Source organism: Ambystoma mexicanum, chromosome 10 (genome assembly GCF_040938575.1).
Source record: "Ambystoma mexicanum isolate Mex_15411 chromosome 10, UKY_AmexF1_1, whole genome shotgun sequence".
In the NCBI taxonomy this organism is placed as follows: Eukaryota; Metazoa; Chordata; class Amphibia; order Caudata; family Ambystomatidae; genus Ambystoma; species Ambystoma mexicanum.
In genome coordinates, this window is record NC_090932.1 from 364,979,555 (window position 1) to 365,006,186 (window position 26,632).

At 48.0% G+C, this 26,632-nt stretch overlaps 1 protein-coding gene across 1 annotated transcript in view; it reads left to right on the top strand.

The window, feature by feature from the left end:
- The window catches only part of LOC138491435 (nucleoplasmin-like), a 405,174-nt gene that overhangs the window by 307,426 nt on the left and 71,116 nt on the right, over window positions 1-26,632 (top strand). The window lies entirely within an intron of this gene.

Below are 26,632 nucleotides of genomic sequence, written 5' to 3' on the forward strand. Positions count from 1 at the left end.
AACCCCATTCTCCTGTAAAGCCATATGCTTTATGGAATCATTATGGGACTCTTGTGGAATTTGTATAAGGAGAGTAATTAACTGATGTTTATTTCACTGAGAAAATTGAATTTGATGTTGGGGACTTAAAGTCCCTTAGTTCCCAGAGTACTGTGACGAGGAAGAGGACTGCAAAGGCAGAAGACTGCAAGTTGCAGTCAATTAGGAAGAATGACCCACGCCTGAGGAGGACTGGGATTCATAAAAAGCCGCCTCATGTGCAGGCCATAGGGGAGAACAGTAATAGAAAGTGGTCGTTTTTCTTCCGCCACGTGGCAGCAGAAGGGAGATGTGAGCATGGAGGTCTGGACCACAGCGGTGTGTGATTTGGAAGCCGGTGCTGAGAGGGTCTCTCAGGCTTGAGTCTGCGGCTGCAGATAATGCGCAGCGGAAAGCATACCATTCTGCAGTTGTTTTCTCGTCAGAGGAGCACCAGTTGCAGATGAGCTCAGAGTAGCTGTGGGAGACTGGAGAGTTCTGAAACTGACAGACACAGGATGTGGGAAACCGCGAAGAGGAGGTTGATGGGCCGCACAGGGAAAACAAAGCAGAAGACCTGGAGGCAGCGAGGCAAACTGACATGCGTGCCAGACAGTGAGTTCACGGTTGCATTGTGACCCCAAATTGCTCTGTAACAGCCCGCCGACCAAGTCCAGGCAATTGAATCTCAAAATTCAGATAGCATTGAAGAGGAAGACATTTTCTTTTGAATACTGTGCAAAGCAGATTAATATGTTTGTTGTGAACCCAGCTGATTTAAGATGGGGCAGAGGACAACGTAATAATTTGAGGGGTGTGATTGTATCAACGTGGGGCAGAATAGGAGACCACCTCAAGAGTGGGCAATATCCATACAAGAAAAGTGAAACCATTATTGCCAAAGCCAAAAGAGAGACAACCCAAGGCAATTATGAAAGATCCCGAATTGCCAAAGCCAAACGAAGACCGCTAAGAATTTTAGCAATGATGCAAATTGTTGCCCACAAAGAAAATGGTTTAAACCCACAATGCCAAAGCCAAAGAAGTGTCAAAGTAACCAACTGCTAATAAGATTCTGTTTTCATGTAAAAAGGGAGAAACGAGTGGCATACAGGCTGCCCTTCTAAGAGAAGATGTAAATGCTGATATATATTGGCACACGCGCTGACCGTTACCTTTGTTCTTTGTTTTTTTTTACCCTCCTTAAGTAGCATGCTCTGTTCCAGGAGGAGATGGTCTTGACGTTGCAAGAAAGGAAGGTGTAAGACACGGAAATGCTAGGCAACAGGGGATGGATGGGAGTGCGATGAGGAATACGTGGGAGGAACATCCAGTTGAAAGAACGCTACCAGGGGTAAGTAACTTGTTCTTCGAATGGATTGTGTCCTTCCACGTATTCCTAATCTTTGATAGACTCCCAAAGCAGTTTGAGTTTGGCGGAGGGTGCTAAGAATGTACATATTTGTTAATGTTGCTGAGGACAGCCTTGCCAAATGTTGCTTCTCTCTTGAAAAAAATCTGCCCAGTAGAATGTACTAAATGTGTGCAGGGACTTCCATGTTGCCGTTTTACAAATGTCCCTCACTGGTACACCTCTTTCAAGAGCCAATGAAGCAGCCTCTCCCCTAGTAGAATGCGTTCTTAGACCTTTAAGTGTGTCATTGTCAGCCAATGATTAATACTCAGTTATGCACATAACAATCCATCTATATATGATTTGTTTTGTGACAGCTAATCCTAATTTATGACAGGCATAACCATTAAAGAACTGATATTCTTGGTGAATATTTGCAGTCCTTGTGATATAGAAACTTAGAACCCTCTTTTGATCTAAACGATGAAGTCTCTCTTGGATGAATGAGGAGGAGGAGGAGGAGGATAAAAAGATGGTAGTGCAATACCTTGTGCCAAATGAAATTCTGGCACAACCTTGGGCAACAAAGATGACTTGACCCTTAAAACTACCTTATCCTTGGAGAAGGTCATGAAAGTGTTTTTGGAAAATGGTGCCTGTAGCTCACTTACCCTGCGGGCAGATGTGATAGCCACTAAAAAGGCTGTTTTTATGGTGAGAATTCTTAGAGGGCACGAATGTAAAGGCTCAAAGGGAGCTCTCATAAGACCTCTTAGTACCAGGTTTAGATCCCATGATGGCACGATGAAAGGAGTCGGCAGGAATACATGTAAGCCTTTCAGTAATTGTGGTACAATCAGTACTTTAAATATGATCCCTCATCCGGAGATCTTTTGAACGTTCAGGGAGAAGCCCAGCTCATGGAGGATGCGACAGGTCCGACTGAGATGATCCAGACACTCTTTCGGAGAAACAGCTCTGATCAGCCAGTCCAGGTAGGGGTAAATGTGAATTCTCCCCCCCCCCCACCTCCTTAGAATTGCTGCCACCACTGCCATAAGCTTGCAGAGGTGAGCCTGAATGACGGAACTCGAAACAGATAATGAGAACTGCGAACATCGGGTGCTTTCTGTGCTTCTGATGTATTGGCACATGAAAGTAAGCATCCTGGGGGTCCAATGACACCAACCAAACCTGGAGTCGAAGGGCCTGAAGGATCTGCCAAAGAGTTACCACCTTGAACTTGTCCTTCCTGAGGAACTTGTTCAAGCATCTCGAGTCCAAGATGGGTCGCCCTTCTGCGTCCTTCTTTGGGATTAGAAAGTAAGGAGAGTACCAACCTTGGATCCTCTCTGCTGCAGCTACCAATTCTATCGCACCTTTTTTCAAAAGGGTGAAAATCTCCTGTCGGAGGAGCCGATCTGGAACCAAGGTTGATCTTGCTCTTGGGTGTGGCGATCGGGAGGTCTTTTCAGGAATCGTATGTAGTATCCGTCTACTACTGTTTGTAGGACCCATTCATCCGAAGTTATGCTTTGCCAACTCTGGACATGGTAAGACAGTCTGCACCCTCATTTTGTTGTTCCAATTGCAACTGAGGGTAACTCTGCAGGTGCTGAACGGGGGGAGTCCTTGCTCCTCTACCATGATAGGGTCGTCTTTGACGTCTTTGTGAAAACTGACCTCTTCATCCAGATATGGAAGAATAGAAATGAAAAGAGCAACCTCGCCATCCTTGACCTGTAGATTGAGGTGGGCTTCCCACCGCTCCCAAAGATTTTGCTACAACTCTAGAAGCTTGCAGTTTTTCTAGACTATTGGCCTTCTCCCCAAAAAGAGAAGTACCGTCAAACGGCATACCTAGCAGACGTGCCTGGACGTCTGCCAAAAATCCAGATTTTCTTATCCAGGACATGCGTCTAAGTACTGTGCTGGCAGCCATGGCTCTACTGGTCGAGTCCACTGTATCTAAACTAGATTGCAGAGATTGCCTCATGGCATCCTTGCCATCTTGTATCAGGCTTAAAAACCCTTCTCTCTTCTCCCTCTTGTATGTGTTCTGCAGCTACACCCCAAAGGGTAGGAGTGTATTTCGCTATTGCACTCATAGCATTGGCAGATTTTAATGCCATACTTCTGCAATAAAAACTTTTACCCACAGAGTCAATTCTCCTAACTTCCTTATCTGTTGGAGCAGAAGGATAGGCTGCAGCCTTTTAAGATGCTGTTGCTGCTTGAACCACTAAACTTTCAGGCGTTGGGTGCCTGTTCAGAAATTGAGGATCTACGGAAGCAATCTTATACTGCTTTGTCAATAACTTATTAACAGATGGAATATAATCTGGTTTCAACCAGTTCTCCATTACCCTTACTCTCAAGGCTATATGGAATGGTAATACAGCTTCCCTAATTGGCCAGTGAGATCGTCAGTTTCTACAGTGACTGCAGGTCTGGACCATCCCAGATATTCAGCTACTTTACAAAGAACCATTCTTTAAGAAGGATCAGTATAACCAGCTATCTCGGCATTACCAAATTCTGGTTCTTGTGAGGTTTCCCAACTTCTGGTTTCCTTTAATGTATCCACAAGATTCTGCATCTTGGCCTCATCTGAGATTAGTTTGTCTGGAACATTTGGGGTTTCCATATTCATACTGAAATGGGGCTGATCATCTTCCTCCTTGTGATGCTGGAAATGCATTGGCGGGACGGGGGCTCCATGTCCTTGTCCTGTACTCCCTTTTCATGTGTGTTCTGTGTTGTTTTCTGCACAGGAGTCCATGTGGGACTCCTGGCAGTGCAGCTCTTCCTCTTTTTGGTGAAAAGACCTTTGGGATACCCTTATGGCACCCATGGGTGGGGGGTACAACCGTGTAGCCCTAGCATATGTTTGCCCACAGAGCAGGGTATGGGCTGGTGGCAGCTCCGTGCTGAATTTGAAAGGTGCTCTGAGTATCCTCCATTTTGGGATACCCAGGCCCTGCCATAGGAATCAGTTGATTCCTGATAGGAGACAAGAGAGCCCCTGTGGCCTCTTGGTTTCTATTACCTGTTAACTTATTTTCTCAAAGTCCTGGCAAGCCCTTACTCTGTCCCTTCCCCTGACTGGCTGTTGGGTGGAAGTTCCATATATGGTATTGTGGGGGAAGTCCAGGCCAGACTGGCTGATACCTTCCCAGTGACTGTATGTTGTGGGTACACCCTCTGGGTGGCACCTGGGTGAATGGAGTGTGTGACCAATATGCACTTCGTGTTGTGGGTTTCTGGTATCTGGTATCTGTGTATGAAAGGATGGGTGCTTGTCCCAATCCACATTCCTTGTTGTGAGTGTCTGGATGTAAAGGAATGGCCTGAATGCACTGTGAGCCTGATTGACTGCCTCCTTGCCTGCCTGAATGCCCTTCTGAATGATTGGCTGCTTGAGCCTGGCTCAATGTGACTGAGACACAGAACGGTATATCTGGGGACCTCTCACTGACTAGAATCGTTCAGAAGCTGAACTCAAAACTTAATGCAACGCTCTGCCTAAGACACTTTGAAATCAAGGACTCCCTTGCTCACCAATGTCGACCGCTTTGTCCCATCGGAGAAAGTTAAGGTCGCTGACGAACCGAGGAGAATATGCCGGTGGGTTTCCCACCACCCGAAGTCCACAAAGACTATGACGAAGATCCGAAAGCCAGCCATGGTCGAGTCCCGATCGTCGATACCCACGCTGATGACCCGATGCCCTTGCTGGGCCTGCATTTTTCATTTACTCTGATTTACGGCAACTAACTCATCGCTGAGCTGCATCGCATGCCTCATCTTCACAGGACGTCCACGACTGATCGAGCACCGCAAAGATCAAAGCTGCTCTCTCAACAACATTGTTCACCTTTTCTTTGTGGAATCTCGACAATTCGTGGCTCCTGCCTTTTTAAAAGGAGTTCACTCAAGAAGGGATCCGTCAAAGACCCGTCTAAGAACTCTGCTAAACCAGGTAAATTGGGGTAGTAGAACATTTATAGAAGGAACCAAGACTATTTTAAACATATATGGACTGGGCTTGTCAATATACTTTATTTACAGGTTGCCCAGGTGGGGGGGATCCTCACACAACTGTCTTGGGTAGGGACAAAGTATTCTGCCATTTGTTTAACCCAACTTGCTTTCCTCCCGATGTTTATTGTTGATTTACTTTACTATTTGATTTGTATGCCATTGAGACTGTCAGCAGTTGGTGCATTTTAATGGAATCAAGAGTTAACTGTGGTACCACATAGATATTTTACTTTTATTTTATTCGTATTGCCAGAGCACAAAGTGTGTTATTGATTGTGTATATATTCTGAAACTTATTTATATAAAGAACTGTTTCATCACTAACCCAGTGTGTGGACATTACTTTGTTGGGGGCTTGGGGACTACACTGTACTTAAGTACCCGCCCGCATCACCTCCTGAGAGCTAAGCCTTGATTGCTCGTCCATTGCTACCAACAATAGAGAATCTTGGCTGGGGTGCTCTGTGCTTCTACTCTGCCATATAGAGGGCAGGAGTGCAGATAACCCCCCCCTCCAGTCGTTACACTCCTCATCTTCAAAAATAGAATCTATCTGCCTAAAGAAATCAGTTCTTGGAATGGGTTGGAACAATTTAGGCTCGGGTATAGATTTTACAATCTTCAGTAGCAAAGACTGCTCCGATGAGGTTGTTAGGAAAGATTCCCAATTATGTGAAGTTTTCCCTCCAGTTGTGTAACCCCTCAACTTTTTGCTTTTGTTTAAACACCATAGTCTGACTTTGCCAGTGAAGCACAGCCTTCAGCTGCACTCCACTGGGCTTTTCGCTCACTTTGTTAATGGGGAAACTGACATGCCCTTAAAGACAGTCAGTCCTGGGAGACTGTTTGCCTTAGTCCTTGTCAATGTTGCAACTTTTCTGCAACATGTTAGAAGTGCACAATGTACCTTACAGTACAGTGTGCTTGTGTCCTCTAGTCAATTTCAAGGGCCATAGACCCTCACAAAGGGATTTTTTTCAGAGAAGTGCGGATGTGCCTTGGACAGGGCTGGTGGCAGCTTATCTTTTCAGGAAGATGAAGACTATAAAGACCTGTGACACTGTTTCTTACCCTTTTCATGGGAAGAGGATGATGAGCGTCGTGACCAGGACCTCTAATGCCCATGTTTTGCAAGTTTTTTAACAGGAGAGACATATCTCGAATCAGAGGAAGATTTCATCTTCGAAGGGGTAAAGGCCAGGGGTTTGGGAGAGGGACTTACTTGCGTTGAGGTGTCCCTTCCTTTCCTGCAAGGTCTTAACCGTCATCGACTGACACAAGCCACAGTCATTGACCTTGTGGCCTGATCCCAAGCACCACAGACAAACACTGTGCAGGTCTATAATCGACATCTTGGCCCCACAGTCTGAACACCGCTTGAAGCCTGTCTTCGGTATGGAGGCCATTCTCTAAATAAGAAGTAGTTTTATCGCTGAGGCGAGTAGCTCTGAAGCACACAGCAATACAGAAAAAATGGAACTGAGATCACGGTCAGTACACATGCCGATTATATATCCGCGTCGAAGTCGCGAAGGACGTCGAGGACCAAGATTAAACTCTGCATGTCGCTCGACCCAAGGAAAATATTCTATAAAAGTCTTGCATACATCAAAGATGAGAATTACGTGGGAGGACACAATGCATTTGAAAGAGGAAACTTTGTTGAACACTTGTGAACTGTTGGTTGAATCCAATTTTGGATTTTTTCGTTATCAAGTTGGACCAAAGGGAACTGGACTGGACCTTTGTTATGAGACCGGAATTCCTTCACTTTGAACTATTGAACAAAATCGTGCTTGCATCTGAGCAACCCTCCAGACCATCGTTCTTCGCCTGCCAAGCCATTACAGAAGGGGAAAGACCATATGCAAATCAGGCTTGGCCCCCCCCCCAAAAGTGGCTGTTCAGCCCGAACTGCTAGGTCACATCCCTTCTGCGCAAGACCGCAAGCATCCCCAAACATGTTTCGGCCTTGTTGGGCCTCATCAGTGAGGAGTAGCTTGGGTCTCTAGACCCAGCAGGAACGGGACCCACGTCTGGGCATACCCGTCCCATTCCCCCTCTCTTGACTTCATTGCCCTTACAGGAACCTAGATTTATCCCGCTGATGCTTCAACCATTGCTGCCCTTCATGACAATGCCTACACCTTAACCCACTTTTCCTACCCAACTGGTAGGGGTGGTGGTGTAGAACTGTTTGCATCTTCCAAACCTCTGATCTCTCCTACCCCCCCGCTTGTTCTATATCTATCAAATACACTATATTACAGTATTCTATATTGTAAATGTACACTGCCTTAACATGTATGTAACCCAAGTCTTTCAAGCACCAAGTTACCTTAGGTTTCAGTGCGCTATATAAGTAATAAACAAATATAAAATCTCCACAATCACTACTGCCTATGGCATTCATATTATATCACTATCGTCCAACTTGTCATGCTGGTCCATTTTAATTAACCACCTCTCCAAAGTAATTAACTCCCTTCCTCCCTGTCATCACCTAATTGTCACTAGTGACTTTAACCTCCCCTCTCCTCCTATCCACTGACTTTAGCTCTCTCCTCCTTAACTACTTGCTCTCCTCTGTCCATCCATTAAAATGGTAACTCCCTTGGCCTTATTCTCATCTCCTCTCAACACTCTGCCTCTAATTACTCCAACACTCCTTCTCCCTCTGATCATTCAATTGTCTTCGCCTCAGTCTCCTCTCATACCTCCACCCCAATCTCCATCTACAACTTTCATTATCAAGCACAATTTTCTGTCCTCCAAATTCCCCATCTACCTCTTTGACATACACCACTCTCTCGTCTCCAATGCAAAATGTACAGTTCCAGCCACTGAAAGACTTCACTAACTTCTCTCACTTCCCTCTTACTACATTCACTCCTTAAACCCTCCCCTCCATGGTCTTGGATTGCACCTACCATACGCACTTTGAAAAGGACAATGAGGAAAAACCTTTGCAGGTGGCAAATATCTATACTCTCTGATTGCCAACGCTGACTGCTCTTCTAAACTACTTCTCTTCTCTGGACTCTGCCAAACGCGACTTCTATCTCATTTCGTCTTGATCATCTCAACCTAGGAGCCTTCCTTTGCCACCACTAACCCTGATGAGATTCTTGACCTCCTCAGGGCTTCACGTGCCCCCAATCGATCCTTTATACCCACACATAGTGTAACTCGTAGCTCCCAGTGTTGTTCCATATCTTACTTCCCTCATCAAATTCTCTCTTCTCAGTGCCACTTTTCCATTATAAAAGTCTGCTACTGTCATCCCTATCCTTACAAAACCTGGCCTAGAGCCGAACTGCCCTGCTGACTTTCATCCGGTCTCTCTTCTACCTAACCATTCCAAAACCCAAGAGCGTGAGTTTTCAACCACCTCACTGATTTCCTTCACACACACACAACCTCCGGGATCCTCTTCAATCTGGCTTCTGACCTCTGCACTCTGAGTCCGCTCTCCTCGATGTCAGCAACCACATCTTTCGGTCATCATGCTAACTGTTCATCTAGTCTTATTCCTTACCACTCTGCTGCCTTCAACCATTCTACCTTCTCGCAACACTCTCACCTAGGCATCCGAGACAAGGACCTCGCTTGGTTTGCTTCATATCTCGCCCCAAGACACTTCCAGGTGAACAGGCTTACCTCCCCATTCACCCCCACCCCTTACTGTTGGTGTTCACTCTTTATACCTCTGCGGTTGGCTCCTTGATTGCCTCATATGGCTTCTCCTATCAACTCTTTGCTGATGACACTTGGATCTTTTCCTTCCCCTCCTTATCGGACAAGCTGTAAAATATTTCTTACTGTCTCTCCGCCATCAAATACTGGATGTCCTCTCACTTGCTCATGCTCAACTCGACTAAGACTAAAGTTCTCTACTTCCCATCCAAAAAGGCTTTCTCTTCCTTCACTCTCTTCTATTCTTTTCTGCTGATTACCTTCCCTAATCTGCTTCTGCTTCTGCTCAATCTGCTTCTGCTCACAACCTTGATGTCCCTGACACAGCTCACAACTTCTCACTCTTCATCTCCAAATCTGGCAGTGTGGCCAGAGTTAATCTCCTCAACATCAGAGAAATAAGACCTTCTTCCCATCATTACTGCTAAGCACCTAATTTCCTCTTTAGCACTCTCTTGATCTGACTACTGTGCCAGTCTACTCTATGGCCTACCCGACTATGCTTTTTCACATCTAAGCAGTTTTCATATTTGCTGTCTGTGCACTCCTGAACCTTTCCAGCTTCAGCTGCACCTCTCCAGCCCATCATCAGTTAAACTGGTTATCTGTGAGACAGAGGGCAACATATCAACTCATTCTCATCTTCAAAACTATACAGAGACTTGTCCTACCTTACCTATCGGCCTATCTCGCTCCCTACTTTCCCCTTCGATCTTTACAATCATATTCTGCTTGCCACCTCTGGTGCCCCTTGCATGCTTGTGTTTTCCGCTTGTTCTCTCCTTGCTCCCATACTCTAGGATGCTCTTCCCCTCCATCTCCACATTATTCCCCCAATCTATTTAAACCAAACCTCCTAGCTCTCCTCCTTTCTGAAGAAACTCTTGCATAGCATTCTATGCCACCACATCTTCCTATTCTCCTCTTCCCTACCATTCTACGATAACTCCACAGCCGCACTGTGCCCTCAACCCTTCATCTTAAAATGTAACATTGCTTTCACTATCCTGTTCCTATATCATACTCTACTGTCCTTGTCCCTTGTTCATTTTACTACCTCCCCTGCATAATCTGGTCTTCTAGCCACATCCTTTAACCAAATGATAGGGACACTGGCCCTCCGTTCCGTAAATAGATAACAATAACATTTGTAAGCATTCTTGTGCCAAGAATTGATTGTTCTCCAGCATGCGGTCTGGCATGGATTCATATGCTCATGAATATTCCCTGTCAGGCTGGGAATCCTTGGTAAAAAATAACAGTTTCACTTTCACTTAAACTGTATTTCTCCACTAAACCTATCATTGTCCTCTGGGTCATACTGCCCCATCCAATGACAGTCCGCTCCCTAAGCCCCTCCTCTGGAAGCCATCTTCATATTTTTACTGCACGCTTCAGTATTGGGAGTCCTCGAGTTTTGTTTTCCAAGCTATTTGTATGTTTTTTCGTGTTTTCAACGGAAAAGTTCTATTTTTGTTTCAAAGGAGCCTGTGTCCTCTTTTCTCCATCTGCCGACAGATTCTAGAAGACCATCTGGCCTTCTTTGAGCCCTCCGACCATGATGGAGGAGATGGAGGGAAGGTCCCTCTTCAGACCCTGCACCAAATGCGTTCTACGGAATGTGTTTGCGGAGGACAGGCACCTGCAATGCCTCTACTGCCTGCACCCAGACCACAAGGCGGTGGAGTGCAAGATATGCCTCGGGTTCTCCAAAAAGACTGAGGGACAGGCACAGTAGACTGGCGGCGTGGCTAGGGCTTGATCAACATCACCTTCTGCCTCCATTGCCAGCCGGGAATCGAGCTCCTCTTCGAAAAGGAAGACCCCGGCTAAACTATGTGTGAAATCTGAGAAGCCGCAAACAGAGCAGAAGGATGAACAGCCCAAGCAGGAAAATTAGCACAGCCTAAGACCTGGTCGGCATCTGTGTTGACAGCTAAGAACACTGACCTTGTGAAAGTAGCCCCCACAGCTCAGGTGTCCCTACACGCAAAGCGCAACACCACCGCAGTGACTCTGGCAAAGTCTGCTTGCACGCCAGAATGGGGGAACCCGGCTCAGGCCCCAGTTCAAGACCCTCAGGAGGGGAGGGGGGGAAGAGGCCCTGAAACAGCCCTCCCGGACTGTGGCCCAAGCCATGGAGGTCTCTTACATGGACGACAAAGACCAAGAGTCCTTTTGCATGGTCCACAAGGACGTTGAAGAGGACGATGGCGCAGAGCCTAGTTTTCCTGTCCTGCCATCTCAGCAAAGGGAGATTTCCTTGGATATTCCGTCGACCCTGCACAAGTCAGAGATCCAGAAGAGGATGCCTCCGGCCCTGGCGCCTGGGGTCCCCAAGGTCCCCGAACAGCCTCCAGCGAAGAGGAGGAAGAATCATCCGACGCCCCAATTTCAACCTCTGCCACCATGTCGGGGTCCCTTCCCTACCAGCAGGTACGGGACGGATACAGCCATGACAACGGATGACTAGGATATCGTCGCAGCAGACGGCGAATCTCTGCATTTGGATGCTCCACATAGGGTGTACCCACCGGATGAGGTGGGATTGTTCCACTCCATGATCTCCAGAGCCTCCAAGCTATTCCAGCTAGTGCCCGGGGAAACCACGAAAGAGTGCTTCGTGTACCAGAGGTGCAAGGCCAAGAGGAAGACTATCATTTGTATTTTGTATTTGTTTTATTTATAAAGTGCAGCCAGGCCCATGGGCATACGGGCGCGTCAATTTAAATCAGGTTGCAGAACGTTAGTTACATACAGATAAGGAGATACATTAGTGTTAAAGATACATACATGTTACATACAGTAGAGAATGGAAGAAGATACAGTTAAATAATATAGTATAGTATTTACAATAGATACAGTAGGGCAGGCAGCAAGTCTAAGATCCGGGAAGTTAAACTGTTAATTGTATCCAAGTCCTGAAGCCAGCGCTTAGTGTTGCGCTTGAATGAGTGGAAGGAGGGATCTGATCTAAGGGAAGCAGGGAGTGTATTCCATAGCTTTGAGGCCTGTACAGGGAAGCTAGCTCCTCCCGAGTTATGGAGTTTGAATCTTGGTATGGACATTGTGTTTGCTCGAGCTGCTCTAAGTGGTCTTGAGGACGTATGTGGGGTGAGTTGGTTAGTAAGGTAGGCTGGTGCAAGGTTGGCCCTGGCTTTGTGTGTTAGGGTAAGGGTTTTGAGAGCTATTCTATGCTCTACCGGGAGCCAGTGCAGATTGCGTCTAGTCTCAGAAATATGCGACTTCTTGGGGATGTTGAGGGCTGCCATGGTGGTACCCCTTCTGGATGGGGTTTGGGAAGTGGGCCAGTCCCTCATGAAGAACCCTTGCACAGGGGTTGGGTGGATTGGGTGGAGTGGAGAGAGTGGGAGGAGTGGAGAGAGTGGACGGAGTCGAGAAAGTGGACGGAATGGATAGTGGATCAAATGGACGGAATGGATAGAGTGTAAGGAATGGATGAAATGAATTGAGCCGATGGTATGGACCGGGTGCACGGAATGGACGGAGTGGAACGGAATGAGTGGACAGAGCAGACGGAATGGATGAAATTAATAGAGTGGATCTAATGGACGGAGTGGATAGAATGGATAGAGTGTAAGGAATGGATGAAATGAATTGAGTCAATGGTATGGAGGGAGTGGACTGAATGGAGGGAGTGGACGGAATGCGAATGTAAATGTTAACAAGCCCACACATGTATCGCTGTGTACCCTGCTTTCCTGTTCCCGATGCTGTTGCTATATATCCCTATCCCCCTCCCGTTGCTGTAGCCCACTCACTGTCTGTGTCTGTGTGCCGCTCTGGTCCTTGCTATCCTGTTCATGTGCCTAGGCTCGGGCACCTCAAAGATAACCATCATATCTCATCACTTAGCTTACTCTCTACTATACACCATCATTCAACTAGAACACATCTATACCCCTCATTAATTCAGCCTAGCTGTTCACATACGAACACCACTCCATGAACACCTCCTCGCCCTATAAAACACAGCTAGCCAAGCAGATTCGGGCTATTTGCTCACATACGAGTCCTTCAGGCCTAATGCTGCCAGAACCCAGTCTGGGTGTCCACCCACCAGACTACACACATCCTTCTTCAGCACCACACCGAACGCTAGGATGCAGCTATCATCCGGCAATTACATCAGCTGCACCACACACCCTATGACACTTCTCTTTCTCTACTGACCAGAACTACGGTTCCCGAGGGCGTTCAACCTACCAGCACTTTGAGGTCATACCAATGATCTATAGAGCACTATATAAATGCCAAGTAACATAACCGCTCCAGCCAAACGGGAAAGGCGGTAGAAATAGTAGTACTGGGGGCCGGACTCTGCACCCAAGTGCATGCGGTCGCAGCCATTGCCGGATTCCGTGGTATCTGCGGCCGCGAGGAAACTGTCAGCCAATCCGTCCTCTTCATCTTCAGTCCCTCCGGACAAAGAGAGGAAGAGGATGGACACCATGGAATGGTGATTTACACCGCAGCGTCCACTATCAAGGCAGCCAACGCACTGGTGATCCTAGCCAGGTACGACGGGGAGTTGTGGTACAAGCTGGACATAGCCTGGAATTCCTCCCCAACGATAAGGAGGAGGCAATCTCTCTCTTCCAGGAATGGGAGGTATCGTCCGATCACGCCATCACAGTGACATTGGACGTCGCAGACGCAGGGTTCTGGCAAATGGGGAACAGAGTATGCTTTCTTCGCCAAGGCTGGATGAAGGCTACAAATTTCCATCAGGAGGTCCAAGCGAAGGTGCTGGACATGCCTGTTGATGGAGAGAATGTATTTGGGAAGGTTGACGACGAGTCCCTCCAGGCCATCAAAGCAGATACAGAGACAGTCCGTTCCCGGGGCACTCTCCAGCAGCACCGCTCTTCTTTTTGCTGCTCCAGGGGAAAGTCAAGCAGGTCTTCCATGGGTTTATCCACATCTTACCGTTAGCCCTCCAGATCCACAACTCAGGAAGCCTACAGAGGCCGTTCCCAGGCCTAAGATAGCAGAGGACAGCAATGCTGTTGCCCACAGGGCAGGACACCGGCACCAAAGCAAGCCTGAACCAACCGGGATGTCGGGGGGGGCCCCCACTCGTGCACCCCGGTGGGAGGTCAGCTGACAAAGTTAGTCAGCGAGTGGAAAAAGATCACCACTGACAGATGGATGCTGGACACTCTCGCCCAATGACTCACCCTGGAGTTTCAACGCAGGTCTGCGCGGATCCCTCCAGTTACCCATCAGGAGCAGCACATCCCTCAGCTCCTGGAAGAGGTATGGGCTATGCTGCAAAAAGAGGCGATGAAGCTAGTTCCCCAATGGCTCCGGATCTATTCCAGATGCTTTCTGGTCAGAAAGAAGACAGGGGGCTGGAGGCAGTTTAGGATGGTCATGTTGCAACACGTGCTCGGCCAGCTGGAAAAAGGAGACTTCTTGACTTAATTGGACCTGGCGGACGCCTACTTCCATGTCTCCATTCACAAGAAACATTGGATGTTTCTACATTTCGTAGTGCGTTGGACAGCACTACCAGCTCAAGGCTCTACCTTTTGGCTTGAAATCGGCCCCCAGAGTGTTCACAAAATGCCTGTCACTTGTGGCGGCCCATCTACATCTACAGGACATACACATATACCTGTACCTGGATGACTGGCTGATTCACGCCCACTCGTGGGAGTTGGCTGATGGACTCAGAGACGACTGTCCAGCTACTGACGGACCTGGGATTCTCCAACTATCCAAAGTCCTGCTTAATGCTATTGCAGAACGCAATGTTCCTAGGTGCCGGACTCAAAACAGTGTCTTGCCTGCCCTCGCCCTAGGAGGAGAGCGTAGCAGCCATTCAAGCAAAGGTGTAGCATCTGTCCTCGACGAAGACTGCCTCATGCGGGCCATCAAGTCGTTGCTGGGCATGATGTCCTGCATCTACCTCATCCGGCTCTGCAGGTTGCAAATGCGACCCCTTCAGGAGTGCCTGGGCGCTCGCTGGATACAGCTGTCCGGAAGCTTCACGGACAAGCTCTCTCAACAAGTTCCGTCTGCGATACGGTGGTGGGGAATCTGCTCCAACATCACCCAAAGCCCCTATACTGGGAGACGGTCACCACGGACGCCTCCCTGGAAGGATGGGGAGTGCACACAGGACATCTGCACACCAAAGGTCTGTGGCTACCGGATGAGATGTATCTTCATATCAACATCCTGGAGCTACAAGCAGTGTTCTGTACCCTCAAGTCGTTCCTACCGTCTCTGAAAGGCAAGGTGGTGAGGATCTTCAGACCACACCACCACCATGTTCTACATCAGGAAGCAGCGGGGCACTCGATCCCTGGCGCTCTCCAAAGAGACGCAGGACTTGTGGCGCTGGGCTGTCGGACAGGGGATGTTCCTCGTCCGTCTCCACTTGGCAGGAGTCGAGAACACAATTGCAGACTCCCTCAGCAGGGAACTGTGCTCCTGCCACGAGTGGGAGCTTCGTCAGGAGTAGGTGGATTGCCTAGTAATCAAATCGGGCAGGCCCCAGATAAATCTGTTTGCGACGGCGATGAACTCCAGTGCCAGAAGTTTGCCAGCAGATTCCACCAGCTGAAGAGCCTGGTGGACGTGTTCTCCTTCCCGTGGGAAGGACTGTTTCTGTATGCATTTACTCCGTTTCTGCTGCTGCTACGAGTCATCAACACACTAAGAGTCCATGCAAGATGAAACTCGTCGCCCCGGCGTGGCAGAGGCAGATTTTGTATCCGGACCTTCTCAACCTGTCGGCGTCGCCTCCGGTCAAGCTCCACCAGTGGTTCTGGATTGTCTCACCAGAAGGCTTGGCTCCTACAGCCCTAGAGTTTTGAGGATGTGAGTTGCCTGCGGATTCCAAGGCCAGGGCGTTGTCGACCTTGAAGTGCTACAGTCACAAGTGGAAGCGTTTCGCTATGTGGTGCCGGTCTCAGAAGATTATCCCGCTCAGTCACGGCTCTGCAGGTCCTTCCATCATTGCTATCCTTGCCGAGGCCGCACTGGCGCACGCATCGATCAAGGTACATCTGGTGGCCATCTCCAGCTACTCCAGGTCTCCAGGAAGATCTTCACTTTGGTCGCACTTTTCCCGCCGGTGAAGGCTCCTGCCCCGGCGTGGGAACTCAACGTGGTTCTGACGAGGCTCATGGGGGGCGGGGGGCCTTCGAGCCTATGCATCAAACCACACCCAAGTTCCTCTTGTGGAAAACTGCTTTCCTTGTGGCCATCACCTCTGCCAGAAGGGTTGGTGAGGTCCAGGCCTTATCCTGCAAGCAACCGTACCTGACTTTCCACAAATCGAGGGCTGTGCTGCATACGTACTCCTCCTTCATGCTGAAGGTTCCGTTGGAATTCCACCTCAACGATCCTTTGGTGTTACCTGTTTTTTTTTCCCGAAACCTTTGTCGCCTGCAGCAATGGCCTTGCACTCGCTCGTGCCCTGAAGTTCTACGTGACGCTTTTTGTGAACTTTGGTCCTGTGAACCATGGGAAGGCCTTTACCAAGGCTTCCATCTCGAGGTGTCTCTCTGGCTGCATCACGCACTGTCATCGGTTGGGGAACCGACCGCTGTATGGCCGTCTGAGAGCCCACTCCACCAGAGCGGTCGCTGCTACAACAGTGTTCCTGTCTGGTGTGCCCCGGCTGGTCATCGGCAGGGCTGCTACGTGGAGGTCCACACACACACTCACAAAGTTCTGCATCAACAGGGATTCCAAGGAGGAGTCCTGAGTCGGCTAAGCAGTGCTGCGCAATCTGTTTGCTTGAGGTGAGCCTAATCCAGAGGTAAGATTTAATTGCTTTGGTTGAGTCTTGCCACCTCCTGTGGTTGTGTGATGTTGTACTGCTATGTATTTGCTATTCATGAGCATGTGAATCCATGCCATACCCCATGCTGGAGAAAGGTTTTAAATTACCTGTTACTATTGTTCTCCAGCATGATCTGGCATGGATTCACATGCAAACCCTCCCTCCGTCCCCTCTGCGGCTCTTCTTGGTCATACTGCCACTTTACATGCTTACCAAATCTGAAGATGACTGCCAGAGGAGGGGCTTAGGGAGAGGACTGTCATTGGATGGGGGCCGTATGACCCAGAGGACAGTAATTGGTTTAGAGGAGAAATACTGTTTTTTAGTTTTTTTAAATTAAGTGAAACTGTTTTTCTTTTACCAAGGATTCCCAGCCTGACTGGGAATATTCATGAACATGTGAATCCATGCCAGACCCATGCTGGAGAACAATAGTTACAGGTAGGTAACTTGAACCTTTTCTGTGTAATTTTCATTAAATAAATATTTCATGATAGGCTATGTGAAAGCTACACATTTCAGGTCTGAGGTTCAGGTTAAAGACATCAATATGCTTTGAAACGGAGAAGACCTCCATTGGGGAAAAGAGGTCGCTCTAAACGCACATGCAGGGCACATATTTCCGCATACCATCAACCCAAGGCACAGCATATACCTTTGCTTTATGGTGGTAGGGCAGCATTATCAATTCAAAGTACTCCTGTTTACCTTAAAATCAGCCCCACGGGTTTTTCCTTTGTGCCTAGTGCTAGCTGCCTTCCCATTTCTGGAAGGGAGGGCCTTCACATCTACCCCATTTGGATGATGGTCTGCTCCAAGCATCCACACTGGAGCAAGGCCAGTAAGGCACCAATACCAGAGATGTGCTCAAGGTCACTGGGCTTCTCCACGAATTACAAGAAGTCACCCATAGCTCCAAGGTGCATGTTTGTTTTGGGGGCTGCTTTGTGCATGAAGAAAATCCTCAGAAGTGCGAAGTCCAAACATCCTGCCCATGATCCGGTTGATTACCCCAAAGACTATATCATGAATCGGGCAATCGGTCTTTCATACCACTGGTACAAAACTGCAGACTTAGCATGTGCCCGCTGCAGCAATTCCTGGACTCTGTGGAGCCAGGTTCCCAGCACTGCAACGACACGATCCAGCTCACCAGCGTGTTCCACCAAGGTCTTCTTTGGTGGTGGAGTGAGAACGATCTCCTAAGGGGTGTTCATTTCACAAAAACACACCATGAAGTGACAGTCATGGATACATCCAAGAACGGCTGGGGTGCCATACCAACACCAGGTCAGCGGCCTATGGTGTGCAAACAGTAAAAACTACACATCAGTGGATTAGAGCTCAGTTACTTTTTTTGGGGTTGATGGCCTTTTTGCACCAACTAGATGGGTGTTCACTGGCAACACTATGACTACGACAAGGTTTTACATCAGGAAACTGGGGGTAACAAGGTCACAAGTCCTGTCCTTCCAAGCAAAAGAACTGTGGAAATAGGCACTGGTCCACAGTATTTTGCTATCTCCGGATCACCAGCTAAACATAAAGTCTGTAGTCAACACCGCAAGCAGGAAGATGCACTCCTGCCATGAATGGGACTTAATTCAGTGCATCATTTTGTGAACAAGGGGCAAACTGGAAATGGATCTCTTTGCAACCAAAGAAAACTCCCAAGTGCGAATTTGCTAGCAGGCTCCCTTAGTGGGGTGGAGGCACTCTGGAAGACCTGGTCAGGATACCGTGGCCCAACCAATTTCTTTGTGTTCCTCCAACTTCCATGCATTTTGAAGGGCCTGCATGCAGTCGAACATTAGCCGTGCAAACTGGTTCTGATTGTACCAATTTAGGCGAGGCAATATTGGTTATCAGAGCAGCTAGCACTGTTTGCTATACAGCCAATCCCTCTAGGTCCACCTTTTCTGGACAATAGGTTGTAAAATTCTACATTGCAAACCAGTGTCCCTCAGTCTTAAGGTCTGGCTCCTGAATCAGCCACATAGACATGCCCCTAGACTACAGAGGGTTGTCTGTCGATCAAGGTCTAGAGCCCACTCCACCACCAAATGCTACAATAAGAAATGCAAGCGATTCATTATTTGCTATGGCAGAACACGATTGATCTTTTCAGAAATGTACTAAAATGTCACCCAAATTCGACAATTACTTCACTGTGCATTCGAGACATTTCAAAATGCCAATTTACTGCGACCATTGCATGCCTTGTAAAGGCTTGCACTTGCAATCGCAATTACGCCTTATTTAAATAAACCCCTGGCGCCTGCTCTCTGTGGCTATTTCGCGATCCCGCTTTTTACGCAGTGATTAGAGATCATGCCTCCCCCGGTCCGCCTCGGCATCCGGATCTCATGTTCTGTAGAATGCAGGCACATAAAATAAAGTTTTCGCTGAGATGGCTGGATGTTAACCTTATGTTCAATGCGGTCGGACAAAATTTTTCCTTCTTGATTTTATGTACAACGCAGACAGGCAAATTGCAGCACTCATTGAATTTATTTACAATTTGCTCGATTTAAAAGAATGTATTTATTTCTTGGTCACCTTTCACCTAATCAACTAAACTCGCGATATGAACGTTTTCTGTGATTCGTTGTTATTCTTAATGATTCATTTTCTATTATTCTTTTGGTTATCAAACTCGCATAACCCATCATTACAATGTTTGTACATGCACATAAATATTCTTTTACTATTTTGGTGAGTGCGGACACGACAAAAGATGAAAAAATAATTCTCATTGGACCGTTTTACGCAGATAATCAATTTAAACTTCCACAGTCTTCCACATCTGCTGCAGACTGTACCTTTTGTACTTATTTCTAGTTAAATGCTAAAACTGATTCCCGGACTGGGCCTGCATACGTATTCACAAAAGGGTGCGGAGCCAAAGAGGTACCACAACAACCTTCTTTATTGATGTACAAGCTGGAACTGCCCACTCACACTCCTCCTTTCCACCCAACATCATTAAACACGCCGCCTACAGAGGAGCTTCTAACTTAAAGGGCCAGGGGCCATAACACCACCCCCAGACAGATGTTCAAACATCCGGATTAACACTCTTCGACTCAGCATAGCGGTTTCCGTGTCACCCCCCGATCCAGGTCCCCCCTGGGAGGGATCCACATGTCATTGCGTGGCTCCTGAGGCTCCGATCGGGCGATGGAAATTCACAGTCCTCTTTTGACAAAATGCTTGAACAGAGAGCTGTTTCTCACAACTTCCTTGTCCTCATTCTGGGCGGTCACCATCGTCCCTTTGAAGGCGGTGACATTCATGGGTTTCGGGGCATAGCGCGAGTCTGTCTTTTTGACCATCGGCTGTTGTACGAGAACTTCATCACCAGCCTGGAAGTCCTTGGACACCGCCCAGCGCCGGAGGTCCGACTCTTGCTTCGTTTTCTCCTTCACTTCTGTGTCTCTCTGGATGATCTCGGCGTCTGCCTCTCCACGGGTCGAGGAGTCTCTCACAATGCGAGTGTGCATGTCATAGCGTATCATCAGTTCTGCCGGGGGGTCTTGTTGGTGGCCTTGTGTGGGGTGTTGGGATAGTCCTGCAGGAGCCTACACAGGGCCTGGTAAGGATTGGTAGCTTTTATGAGGGCCTCTGGTGGGATTTCTTTATAGACTCATTGAACTGCTCAGCCATGCCGTTCCCTTGCGGCCACCTTGGTGTTATCTTGAGGTGTTTGAAACCTAGGTGCTTGGCCAGTGTCCCAAATTCATGACTGTTGAATGGCGTGCCATTGTCTGACTTTATCACTCTCAGGATGCCCCATTCACTGAGCACTTCGTCCAGGGTGGCTACCGCATGAGAAAAAGCAGTGGTGGCGATCCTCTTGACGACGGAGAACCGGCAATACTCGGCAATGAGAAAGTACTCCCCTGACTAAAGGTCCTTAGAAGTCGACTGCAACTCTATCCCATGGCTGTTCCGGGATATGTGTTGGTTGGAGGGGTACTGGGGGCTCTGCCGGAGCTGTGCACTGGCATGCGAGGCAGTTTTTTATCCACTCGTCGACCAAAGGGTCCAGGAAGGGGAACCAGACATGGCAGCGCAGTTGTCTTTTGGTGTTCTCAGCACCTTGGTGTCCCTCATGGGTCGTTTGGACCACGTCGACCCTGAGTGCTGCAGGGATGACAATACGGCAGCCCCTCAGTAGGATGGTGTGGTCTTTGATGGCCAACTCGGACTGCACCCTTGCCAATCTCTCCATTTCCTCCTTGCACACCCCTGGGTAGGCCAGCGTTGCACGGCGGTAGTCCTTCCATCTGTTATTGTTCATCCGGCTGATAGCCAGGGTGGTTGTAGGGTCGGCAGCTGATGCAACCGCAAACAACTCCAAGGATAGGGCATGCTGGAGCGAGCTGGCTGCTACGTAGTCTATGCATGCCACGTCGCCAGCTCGGGCGATTGGGGGGCCCGCAGGGTGGCGGAAGAGGTAGTCCTCTGGGTTCAGTTCACCTCCTGGCCTATGCACAATGCCTTAGTCCTACTATTGGAACCTGATGCCCCACCGCTTGATCCTTGGGGGCATCCTTGTGCGTGGGTTGCCAAACAGGGATTACACCTGGTGGCCCATGATGAAGGTGAACTTCTTCCCGATGATAAAATTGTGGAAATGCTCACTGGCCCAGACGGCTGCCAAGCTCTGCTTCTCGGCCTGGGAGTAGGCGATTTCCGGCGTAGACAAGGCCCTGCTGGCATAGACCATGATGTGTCTAGGGTTGATATCCGCCCCACTGGTCGGTGCCAAAATGGCCCCCAGGCCCACGTGGCTGGCGTCCAGTTATTTCCATATGCCATGAGGGGTCGGAATACGCCAGGCGATGGGCTTAGTTTAGGGCCTTTTTGGTGGAATCAAACGCCAGTTGACATGCGGGGGACCACTTGTACACAGCTACTTTCAGCAGAAGTTTCCTGAGAGGTTTGGTAATTGAGGCGTAACGGGGGATGTATATCGGACAGTATCCAGCCATCCCTAGAAACAACCGCACATTAGCTACCTGTTGGGGTTCTTTCAGCTTCGTGATGGTGTTGACTTTGTCCGGGTCGGGCGTCATTCCGTCAACCGAGAAAATGTGTCCTGTGGCCTGGACCGCTGTGCAGGTGGCTAGGAGTGCAGCGTTGTGAGCTTCTGTGGACATGCCAAATATGAGAATGTCATCACTCCAGTTTAACGCCCCTTTGATGGGTCTGATTATCTGTCAGACGGCCTCCTGGAAAATCTCAGCCGCCGACATCGAAACAGTCCCGCGTGGGTTGCGAACGTAGTTATCAACCTCGAGTCAGGGTGTAACTCCAGCTGGTGGTACCCGCCATCGAGGTGGCTTGGGCGTCGACCCTCTCAAAGATTCTCACAAGTTTGCGGACTTCTGGGATTGTGAGGGGCTTTTTCAACAGTTGTTTCTTGAGCGAGGGCGACAGGCAGCCCTCAATGATGCACAAACATATGGCTTCCTCCAAGGAGAAAGTTTCAAACTGGCAGTGGGCCCCTTTGACCCTCAAACGGGTTATATACTGGTCCGCTGTCTCCTGCGGCCAAATGCGTGCACTGATTGAATAGGTATCTCTCATAATCCCGGTTAGGTTCAATGACGAGAAGTCTGTTAAGGGCGGCAATCAGGGAGGTAAAATCAGGCTGGTCAGCTGCTGGGATGGTTTTGACTATGGTTTTCACTCCCCCACCTACACCAAATTGAGAAAGACATCCCATAGGTGAGGAGAGTCCCCTTCTCCTGAACCCCTCACAAAGTGGTAGAAATCCTCCATCCATTTGGTCGATCGCAGACCTTTATTAGCTTGTGGAGTCATTGAAAATGGAAGGGGCATGCACAACAGGACAGAGTTCATGCTACGTGCAGGGGGCGGTGAGGCAGGTTCGCCCATGGTGACAGTGGCACCTACATAGCGGGATAACTTTCCAGTTTGTAGTGAGTGCACCACCCTCTGAACGTTGGATTCAGCAGAGGGTAGGGGATGTGAGCTCCCTTTATGGTGTAGCACTTGAGAAGTACCTTCAAATCACAGGGTCTGACCACCTCACAGGCCTGGGGAAATGAGGGCCTCCATTGTGTTGCAGCACTTAATGTCCTGAGTCATAAACCAGAGCATGTGCAGTCTTTGCACTTAGCAGCCCTAGGAGTTCCATGGGCTTGTTGAACATTGTGGCACAGTGGAGTCGTCGTTGTGAAGAGCACAGCTGCTCGCTGTGAGCGTAGTGCTGGACTGTTGAAAAGCCGGTAGCAGGCCTGCCACTGTATCCCATGGCAGTGACCTCTGCTTTGCTGCGTGCAGGCTGTCGGGGATGGACTGCGTTGCCTCTCTGGGTGCAGGTTCTGGGCTGTGGAAGTGGGCCGCAGACGTTCAAGGTGGGCGCGCCCCATCTAAGAGTAGGAGCAGGATGAGGTGCACGGGTGGATGTCCGGCTCCGGAAGGACGTGACGAGCGGGATCGCCGTACACTGGTGTGTGGAGTGTGGACCTGTAGAGGAGGAGGAGGAGGAGGCGGCAGCACAGTGAGATCACCGGCCGCTCGTGGGAGTGGGCAAGATGGGATCACCCGCTCGAAGGACTCCGACTCGCGCAGGAGAACTCCTCGTTGCAAGTTGACACCCGGACTGGGCCTGCATATGTATTCACTAAAAGGACGCAGAGCCGGAGAGGTACAACAACCTTCTTTATTGAAGTACAAGCTGGAACTGCCCACTCGCACCCACACTCCTCCTTTTTACCCAACGCCATTAAACACGCCCCTAATAGAGGGGCTTCTAACTTAAAGGGCCAGGGGCCATAACAAAAACGATGATTATATTTAATTTGAATGTTTCTACTGACTTAGTGATTTTTAAAAAAAAATGTATTTTTAAATAACTGCCTTGAACACATACGGAATATGTTATCACTGTGTCGCAGTGAATGTCGTTGACAATTTTATAGGCGACATTTTCAGCATTGCAGTGATAACCTAGATTCGAACTTTTCTGCTTTCAGCCACAGTAGATGATCCCTTACTTGCTGTTCCTAGCAAAAGGTAGGTTGTCCATTTGTCTCGTCAATCAGGGTAAAGCTTGCTGCAGTTGTTAACCTAGGAACTGCCCTCACCCTTGCTGTGGTCTCACTGACTAATGAAGGAGTCCATGAATGGCCCTTATGTGAACTTTTCCTCCAGTGCATAAGGTAGTCCTATCTAGATCATTGGACACTTTACTGTTCAAATTAATGTTGCCTCCATTTAAGTCCATACACAATGCTCATGTGAAATGTGTTTCTTGGAAGGGAACGTTCTATGGTGCCATCACATCATCCAAGAGGGGAGCCAAATTCTAGCACTGTCTTTACAGCCACCAAATCTAACCTTTCAGAAGGACAGAGTACTTCTTCCGACCAATCTGAGATTCATGGCATAACTGCCAACCTCATTTCACTTAAATGAACGCCTGAAACGTTCTTCAATACTCCTACAACGCCTGCAGAAAGGTCCTTGCATTCTTTGGATGTAAAGAGGGCCCTCGAGTAGTTCATTGTTCGCCTGTAGGACTTCCGCCAGTCCACTATTTATCGCATTTGGGCCCAAGGTGCAAGTAAAGGTATGTCGAAAACCACCATCTGGCTATCATCCTGTATAGCCTTTTGCAATGCAAAGGCTGGTGGACTGCTTCCTGGATGGCCGAAGGAACACTACATGAGCTGTATCCTCCAAGACAGGTGTTTGGTGGGGATGATGCATTCAGACTTTTGTAGAGCATCAATGTGAAAATCTCCACATACCACCATACGATTTTACTGCAGCAACAAAAAGATGATATAGGAATCTAGAGGTGGACAGGCAGTCTATTCAAAAGCATGCAAATCTAGGAAATATCCAATACTGTAGAAAAGTTATTTACCTTCAGCTACTGTTCTCCAGCATTGCCATCTATCATAGATTCATATTCCCCCCTCATGAGTCTCTGAACTGCACTTTTCCATGCATTACACGATTCTGAAGATTTCCTCCAGGGGTGGCACTAAATGGGGCAGTGCCTATTGCATAGAGAGCAAATGTCCCAAAATGTGTTTGATGGAACACTGAAGTTGCTTGTCTTTCCATTGAAACTGTGTTATCAGTGTTCCAAGGGTTCCTAGCCTGTAGTAGGGGAATCTATACAAGATGCTGATGTTGGAGTACTGCAGTTACAGACAAGGAATATTTTGGTATTTATTTGGAATTCCATAAAATAATTAGGACTGGAAGTGGACTAGAGGCTCTGGGGAATTTACCATCGCAAACTAGCGCTTCATGTTACAGGTGGCCATCCCTGATCACCAGAGCCTGTCTTGTCTAATCCATGGAGGGGTGTGTGAGGATCAGCTATATGAGTGGGTACTCCCTTATTTTTGTTATCGGGGTGTCAAGTCTGATGGAAGGGAGAGTCTACGAAGAGAAAAAATACATTACAGACGGACTACCCCTCTCTAGTAGTCCTGTGAAGAGACAGGTCTAGGTACAATGAGACTGCTTACTTATTGCGCAGACTGAGCACCTTGTGGGAAAGAATTATTACAACTGAATGCAATGTAGCAAAGAGGGGGTGGGGGGGTGGAAATTTGTTATTTTGCTTTTTTTATAGGTCGCCTAAAATCGGTCTTTTAGTTAGGCGACCTATAATAAAAATCAAAAATATCACATAGAACAGATAGTCTAATTGCGGTGTGAGGGCCCCGCTTCCAGTGATCATTTTTCATGACCCTCATAACTTGAGCTGCAATGGATATCTCTACCACTACCGCCACTATTGGGATAAAGTGGATGGGGAAATGGATTGTGGCTGTTTGCAGTCTTGGTTGCAAAATGTCACCGACGGTGGGGAGCAGGTCTGTGCATCTTTCGATGGGGTACGGATTTACTGGCATGAGTGATTTATGTGGTGGTGCTTGCATCCTCTCCTTTCTCAAACTACAGATGTTTCTGGCATTTACTTTTTTGTTATCTTTATGCTCATCTCTGCTAGACATGTGTCACTTTATCAACTTGCTTAAAATGGTGCGTTAGCTCAAGAGTGTGTGCACTTCTATAGTATGCTGCCTGGGTGTTCATTTAATGCCCTTTTCATCCTGTTTGGTCCTTTAGTCTTACTAGAACCATGTATTTACTCGTACGGGACATACTGATTATGTAGACATTTTAGTAGATCTGGGTGTAATGCTGCTGTGAGTGGTTACTCAGTAGTTTCTCTTGCATTACCTTCTGTGCATTTACTGATGTTCTTTTCATTTAACAGACTATGAATGTGTCCATAAAATTTGTTCTGATTGCTCTGGGCATTTTTTGGAACCTGTGTTTTTTTATTTATTTATTTATTTATTTGCATCCATCAATCAGACATGTTTTCAATGGAATTTTATAGTAATTGTGTTGACCTTCTCCTTAAACCGAAGCACTGGCAAATGCTACCATTAACGAATAGGAGCCAGCTGTTCAATTGATTCTCGATGTGTACCTTTTGTATTTCTAATCCATATGTGGGGCCTTGAATCAGCCATTGACTGTAAAAAGCTGCATGATTTAAATGTATGATGACCAGATGATCCTCTGTTCCAAAGTTTCTTTATCCTCATTCAGATAGATGTTTGTAGATGGGCAACACAGATGGGAAATCTTGTATGAAATTTGCCAATTTTCTATTAATGTGTCTTCCC